At 34.4% G+C, this 7142-nt stretch overlaps 1 pseudogene; it reads left to right on the top strand.

Annotated features, from left to right (window-relative positions):
• The first annotated feature begins 5500 nt into the window (after positions 1–5500).
• Positions 5501–6187, top strand: LOC148198290 (secreted RxLR effector protein 161 pseudogene; annotated as a pseudogene).
• The last annotated feature ends 955 nt before the right edge of the window (positions 6188–7142 follow it).

Genomic DNA, 7142 nt, shown 5'->3' on the forward strand with positions numbered 1-7142 from the left:
TAGTAATTTTTTTAATACCTCATTCCAAATGCACCAAAAGTTTTTGTTTGCATCAGCATAAACCACAAGAAGAGACAAGAAGCAAATCAACCACAATCTTTAACTTTCCATAAAGTTCAGTAGCTCACACAAGCTTATTGCCTGAAACATCCATAAGGGCCATACAAAGTGAAATGAAAAACAGATTTTGATGAACTCACTGTTGCAGCATGATGCTATAAGCCTCAGTATACATTTATCCTGCGCTGCTTCCAAATTGAAAGCATCGTCATCAAGTAAAGTAGTGTCCAGACCTACAGATGCCATTTCTTCCATTCTTCTCTGAATTTGCATGTATCATGTTTACAAATTTAGGTATTGGATAAAACTCATAAATGTACAAGTGAAGTAGATCTGAATCAAGACTTGTGAAGTACAGTTGGCCTTCCTCACTAAATCCAAACTAACTTCCTAAAGAAATTGACCTGAGTGAGTAGTTATTTACCTTGCCAGACTTAGCACCCCACTTCCTAGTAATAGTTTCTCTAAATGAGGTAGAAACAACTGACTCAGGGACAGGACAACGTTCGACAAGTCGAGGTGTTAAAAGCTTACTCAGTATCTCTCGTACAACTTTTGTATCCATGGCATTTTCTGCATGTATTGTTAGCCTTTATACAGAAGAGAGGTTACATTTTGAGATTATATCCTCTCTTATTTATTTTTTTTATAGTTAATATCCTAAAAGTGGTCCATTTTAAAACCGTTTTTTTAAACGTGCGTGGATGTGCCGTGATTCCCGCAACAAACTCTTCTAACGTTAAAAATACTCTATGATGGTTTTTGGAGTTCTACAGAAATTTTATAAATCGTGTTTTAAGAGCAAGGGTTCAGAAACTAGAAGTTAAGCAAGCATACAACAATGGTTGGAGGTTGGTCTTTCTGCTTCCGCTTTCTTTCTTATAATCTGAATATGATTAAAAGTATGTGCTTGTTTGACATATTTAGATTTATTAAATCTTTAGTATAAATTTATTTCATTTGGTATCAGAGCCAGGTTTATCATCTTCCTTGTTTGGTTTACTCCTCTGCCTTGTTTGGTTTACTCCTCTGCGTATTGTGTTTTCGTTTTATCAATTGTTTTGAAACTGGATAGAAAGAAGAAAGTTTTTTGTTATGAAATATTTTGATGCTAAAACCCTTACATTATTGGATTTGCGTCTGGTATATGTTTTGTTTGGAACCATGTGAAAGGTTGAAGGTGATTGAAACGCTTTTGTTTTTGCGTTTCACTGTGAGCATCTACCAGAAACATATATTTCAATTTTATTTTCTTCTTTACATGTTGCATACATATGCGCACTAGAGATTGAAAGGTACGCTGCTTCGCTTCTGGTTTTGATTAAGACTGTACGCTGCTTTGCTTCTGGTTTTAATCCAAAGTTGTCTTTTCATTCTGCGCACATTAATTGTTTTTCATACATATATAAATATATATGTTGTTTATTGTTTGCTTTTTGGATGCTTTTTCCTGATACTTATATGCGTGTAAATATATATATATATATATATATACATATATGTTATGGTGTTATGATAGGCACTGTTATACACGCAATTAAAATTAAAGTGCGTGTGGAATTTATACTAATATTTAATGTTAGTATAATAAATTTGAATATTATATATTTATAATATGATTCTTATATTTTATTTAGATTAAATATAAGACCTATAGAGAATTAATGTTTAGTGATAAATATAATTTTTAATAATTAGAGAGTAACCACAACATCTTTAATTAATTAAATTATATTATAAAGATCGCTTCATTGAAACATTAATTGTAATTAATTATATATAATGTGATGAAATATACCCATAAGATTTTTCTTACATTTGTATGATTAATTAGGATAAAATATTTATTATAATTCTTAATTTTCCCATAGGAATTAGGAATGTGATATAATTTAATAGTTTTATCATAAGGTTAAATGAGTTTAATTGAGTAAGACTTTAGCCACAAGCAAGTTTTATGTTAATAGACTCATTAGTAAAGACATGTTTTGCATTGGTAAAACATGACATTTATTTTAATCTCAAATTATGATAATGAACATGATTTTGAATTTGCAGTTTCTCAATCTGTGAATATTTCTGATATCAAGTGTGGTATTCCCAAGTTGAAAGGAGATAATTATAAGGTTTGGAAGGAGAGAGTTCTTCTTCATTTAGGCTAGATGGACATTGATTATGCTATTAGAAAACTAGAACCACCAGGTATTAGTGAGACTAGCACTTCATATGCCATTGATCTTTATGAAAAATGGGAGAGGTCAAATCGTCTTTCCGTAACGTTCATAAAAACCAACATTTTCGCTGGAATCCGGGGTTCGGTTGATCAATATGAGAATGTCAAGGATTTACTGAGGGCTATTGATGAGCAATTTACGACATCTAATAAATCTCTTACCAGCACCCTTATAATGCAGTTTTCATCCTTAAAGCTCACTGGAATTAAGGGAGTACGTGATCACATCATGCACATTAGGGACATTGTGGCTCAATTAAAAGCTTTGGAAGTTACCATGTCTAGTTCTTTCCTGGTACACTATATTTTCTGCACTTTGCCTCACCATTATGCCCCCTTTAAAATCTCTTACAACACACATAAGGATAAGCGGTCTATTAATGAATTATTGACCATGTGTGTTTAAGAAGAAGAAAGGCTATTGATAGAAGAAGGGGAGAAGGTGAACTTGACTACTTCTTTTGAGAATAAGAAGAACCAAGTTAATAAGAAGGGAAAGATTTCTGCTAAGCCAGTTATTAAGAAGGAGTCCAGATGTTTCTTTTGTAAAAAGAAAGGACACATGAAGAAAGATTGCTTAAAATTTAAGAATTGGCTTGATAAGAAAGGTACTCCATTTGCTTTTGTCTGTTATGAATCTAATTTGACTAGTTTTAATCATAACACATGGTGGATTGATTCTGGTTCTACAATCCATGTTTCTAATACCTTGCAGGGTATGGAAAACCTAAGGAAACCGATGGGAAGTGAGCAATGCATCTATTCAGGAAGCAAGATGAGTTCACATGTAGAAGCCATTGGGACGTGCAATTTAGTTTTAAGCACTGGTTTTGTTTTATGTTTAGAAAAGACTTTTTATGTTCCTAGTTTTAGCAAGAACTTGATTTCTATTTCACAACTTGCACCTTTGGGTTTTTCGTTTAATTTTATGGATTCTGGTTTTACTTTATTGAATAAATCCAAAGTTATTGGTTTTGGGGAATTATGTGATGGTCTTTACTTTATTAAATTGTAAAACAATGCTACTTATAGTTCTATGCATGTTTCCATTGGGTTAAAAAGATGTGTTATGAATGAGGATTCTTCTGTTTTATGGCACCGTAGATTAGGACATATCTCCATTGAGAGAATTAAGCGATTAGTAAATGATGGAGTACTTTGTACTTTAGATTTTGCTGATTTTGGGACTTGTGTGGATTGCATTAAGGGAAAACAAACTAACAAGTCCAAAAGAGGTGCTAAGAGGAGTTCAAGTTTACTAGAAATTATTCATACAAATATTTGTTGTCCGGATATGGATGCAAGTAGTCCAAAATACTTTATCACCTTTATAGATGATTTCTCACGATACATGTATCTATACTTACTTCGTTCTAAGGATGAAGCCTTCGATGCCTTTAAAGTTTTTAAGGTTGAAGTAGAGTTACAATGTGGAAAGAAAATTAAGATTGTGAGATCAGACAAAGGTGGAGAGTACTATGGTAGATACACGGAGAATGGACAAGCACCTGGTCCGTTTGCTAGATTTCTTCAAGAACATGGGATTGTTGCCCAATATACCATGCCTGGCTCTCCAGATCAGAATGGTGTAGCAGAAAGAAGAAATCGAACCTTGATGGATATGGTGAGAAGTATGAGGAGTCATTCAAAACTTCCTCAATTCTTGTGGATTGAAGCACTTAAGACGGCTGTGTATATAGTAAATCAGGCCCCAACTAAGGCTGTTTTAAAAACACCTTTTGAGTTATTCAAAGGTTGGAAACCTAGTTTACGACATGTACGCGTTTGGATATGTCCGTCTGAAGTAAGAATTTATAATCCATAAGAGAAGAAACTAGATCCAAGGACTATTAGTGGGTATTTCATTAGATATGCTGAAAAGTCCAAAGGGTATAGATTCTATTGTCCAACTCATAACACTAAGATGGTGGAATCAAGAAATGCAAAGTTTCTTGAAAATGACTTGATTAGTGGAAGTGATTTAAATCAAGATGTTGATCTTGAAAAAGATCACTATGAAGCTCAAACCTCGCAATCAAATGATAGATTGGTAGTCATTCACGCTCCTCCAGTTCAAAAGCGTATTAGACAACCAATAGTTGAAGTTCCACAAATTACTGAGAATGATAATGTAGATCAAGTTGTTGACGAGGAGCAATAAGTAAACGTTGAACAACCAGTTGAACAACCAGTTGAACAACAAGCTTCTCATCAAGATGTTGAGACAATATTAAGAAGATCTACTATAATCAAAAGACCAGCAGTTACTAGTGATTATAAAGTGTATTTACAAGAATCAGATTACAACATTGGAGCCGAAAATGATCCTGAAACGTTTTCACAAGCCATGAGTTTTAAGGAATCAAATTTGTGGCATAATGCTATGAAAGATGAGATGGATTCTATGTCATCTAATCAAGTCTAGGATCTTGTTGAGTTGCCTAATGGTCTAAAACCCATTGGATGTAGATGGGTCTTCATAACTAAGAAGGACTCTCAAGGTAACATTGAAAGATATAAAGCGAGACTTATTGCCAAAGGATTCACTCAAAGAGAAGGAATTGATTATAAAGAGACTTTTTCTCCTGTATCTAAGAAGGATTCTTTACGAATAATCATGACATTAGTCGCTCATTTTGACTTTGAGTTACATCAAATGGATGTGAAAACAACATTCCTTAATGGTGATCTAGAGGAAGAAGTTTACATGAAACAACCTGAAGGATTTTTCTCTAGAAATAGTAAGCACTTGGTATGTAAGCTTAATAAGTCCATCTATGGATTAAAACAAGCTTCACACCAATGGTATTTAAAATTTCATGAAGTTATCTCTTCTTTTGGTTTTGAAGAAAACATCATGGATCAATGTATATACCAGAAGGTTAGTGGGAGCAAAATTTGTTTTCTTGTTTTATATGTGGATGACATTTTGCTTGCAACCAATGACAATGGTATGTTATATGGGGTGAAACAATTTCTCTCAAAGAACTTTGATATGAAGGATATGGATGTAGCATCTTATGTCATAAGCATTAAGATCCATAGAGAAAGATCTCGAGGTATTTTGGGTTCGTCTCAAGAAACCTATATCAATAAAGTTCTAGCGAGATTTAACATGAAAGATTGTTCACCAAGTGTAACTCCCATTGTAAAGGGTGACAAACTTGAATTAAGTCAATGCCCGAAAAATGATCTTGAGCGGAACAAATGAAAAATACTCCATATGCTTCAGCTGTCGGAAGTCTTATGTACGCTCAAGTTTGTACTAGACCTGACATTGCATTTGCAGTTGGAGTTTTAGGAAGATATCAGAGTAATCCAGGTGTTGACCATTGGAAAGCTGCAAAGAAAGTAATGAGATATCTTCAAGGAACAAAATATTTCATGCTCATGTATAAACGAACTGATAATTTGGAAGTGATAGGTTACTCTGATTCAGACTTTGCTGGTTGTGTTGATACCAGAAAATCTACATCTGGCTATGTTTTTATGCTAGCTTGTAGAGCTGTATCTTGGAGTAGCAAAAAGCAGACCTTGACTGCTACTTCTACTATGGAGGCTAAGTTCGTTTCTTGTTTTGAGGCTACTTCACATGGTGTATGGTTGAAGAGTTTTATATCTGGGCTTAGAGTTGTGGACTCAATTGCTAGGCCATTGAAGTTGTATTGTGATAACTCTGCTGCTGTTTTTATGGCTAAGAATAATAAAAGTGGAAGTCGAAGTAAGCGCATCGATATTAAATATCTAGCCATAAGAGAACGTGTTAAAGAAAAGAAAGTGGTCATTGAGCACGTTAGCACTGAGTTGATGATTGCTGATCCTTTAACTAAAGGCATGCTACCAACGAATTTTAAGGATCATGTAATGCGAATGAGACTTGGTTCCATGATATGACAATCATTGTAAGTACTTTCATTTTGATAAAACTCTTATTCAGTTTAATGTTTTGTCAATTATTTGTGCACATAATTAATTATTTTGAGAAAACTCATTTAATTGTGACTTAGAATAGACATATGGTTTATTCATTAGAGTTAAGAGCTTGTTATGTGAGACTAAATTGATAACGGTTGAAAAACCGTTATTTTTATGCTTAAATTTGATACCAAAAGCAACCTTTAAGACTTAGAAACTAGCTTGAACTCATATTTTTGCTTTAGTTTTGAGAATAAGAGAGTTGAAAGTGAATTTAATGGTTTTGTGCAAGATTCCCTTGATTTTGTAGGCTAATTGAATGATTTGAAAGAAGAATTGAAATATCGAATGATTGGAGTGCTGAAAAGTCAACCAGAAACCAGAAAAGTCAACCAATCAACCAGAAAAGTCAACCAGTCAACCAGAAAAGTCAACCAGTCAACCAGAAAAGTCAACCAGTCAACCAGAAAAGTCAACCAGTCAACCAGAATGCTGAAAAACCAACCAGAACGCAGAAAAAGTCTAACCGAGTGGCGCTGAGCGGAAACATACCGTTGAGCGGCACTTTTCGGGTGCCGAAATCACCGCTGAGGGGCAAAACAACAGCTGGGGGGCAAAATGGATCATGCGCTAGTATCGCTCAACGGTAAAATACCGCTGAGCGCCATTCTAAGTGGGCTTGGACCGGTTTTCTTTTGTTTTTATGGGCTTGGACTTGTTTTATGTTATTTTTATGCCCTATTTAAGGACTTGCACGTCCTAGGGTTTGTATCTTTGGCTGGGAGGAAGCAGAAACACACTTTTCACCCCTTGGGGGTAGATTGGGAGATGGTGACAACTCTCCTCTTCTCTTTCTCGGGTTTTTCTATCTCTTCCATTCTTCCATTATTGTTCATCTAGTTTCACCATGAATATGGTGAATTAAACTCTGTAT

The sequence above is a fragment of the Vigna umbellata genome, chromosome 5 (genome assembly GCF_029865625.1).
Source record: "Vigna umbellata cultivar VRB3 chromosome 5, Vumbellata_1.0, whole genome shotgun sequence".
NCBI lineage: Eukaryota > Viridiplantae > Streptophyta > Magnoliopsida > Fabales > Fabaceae > Vigna > Vigna umbellata.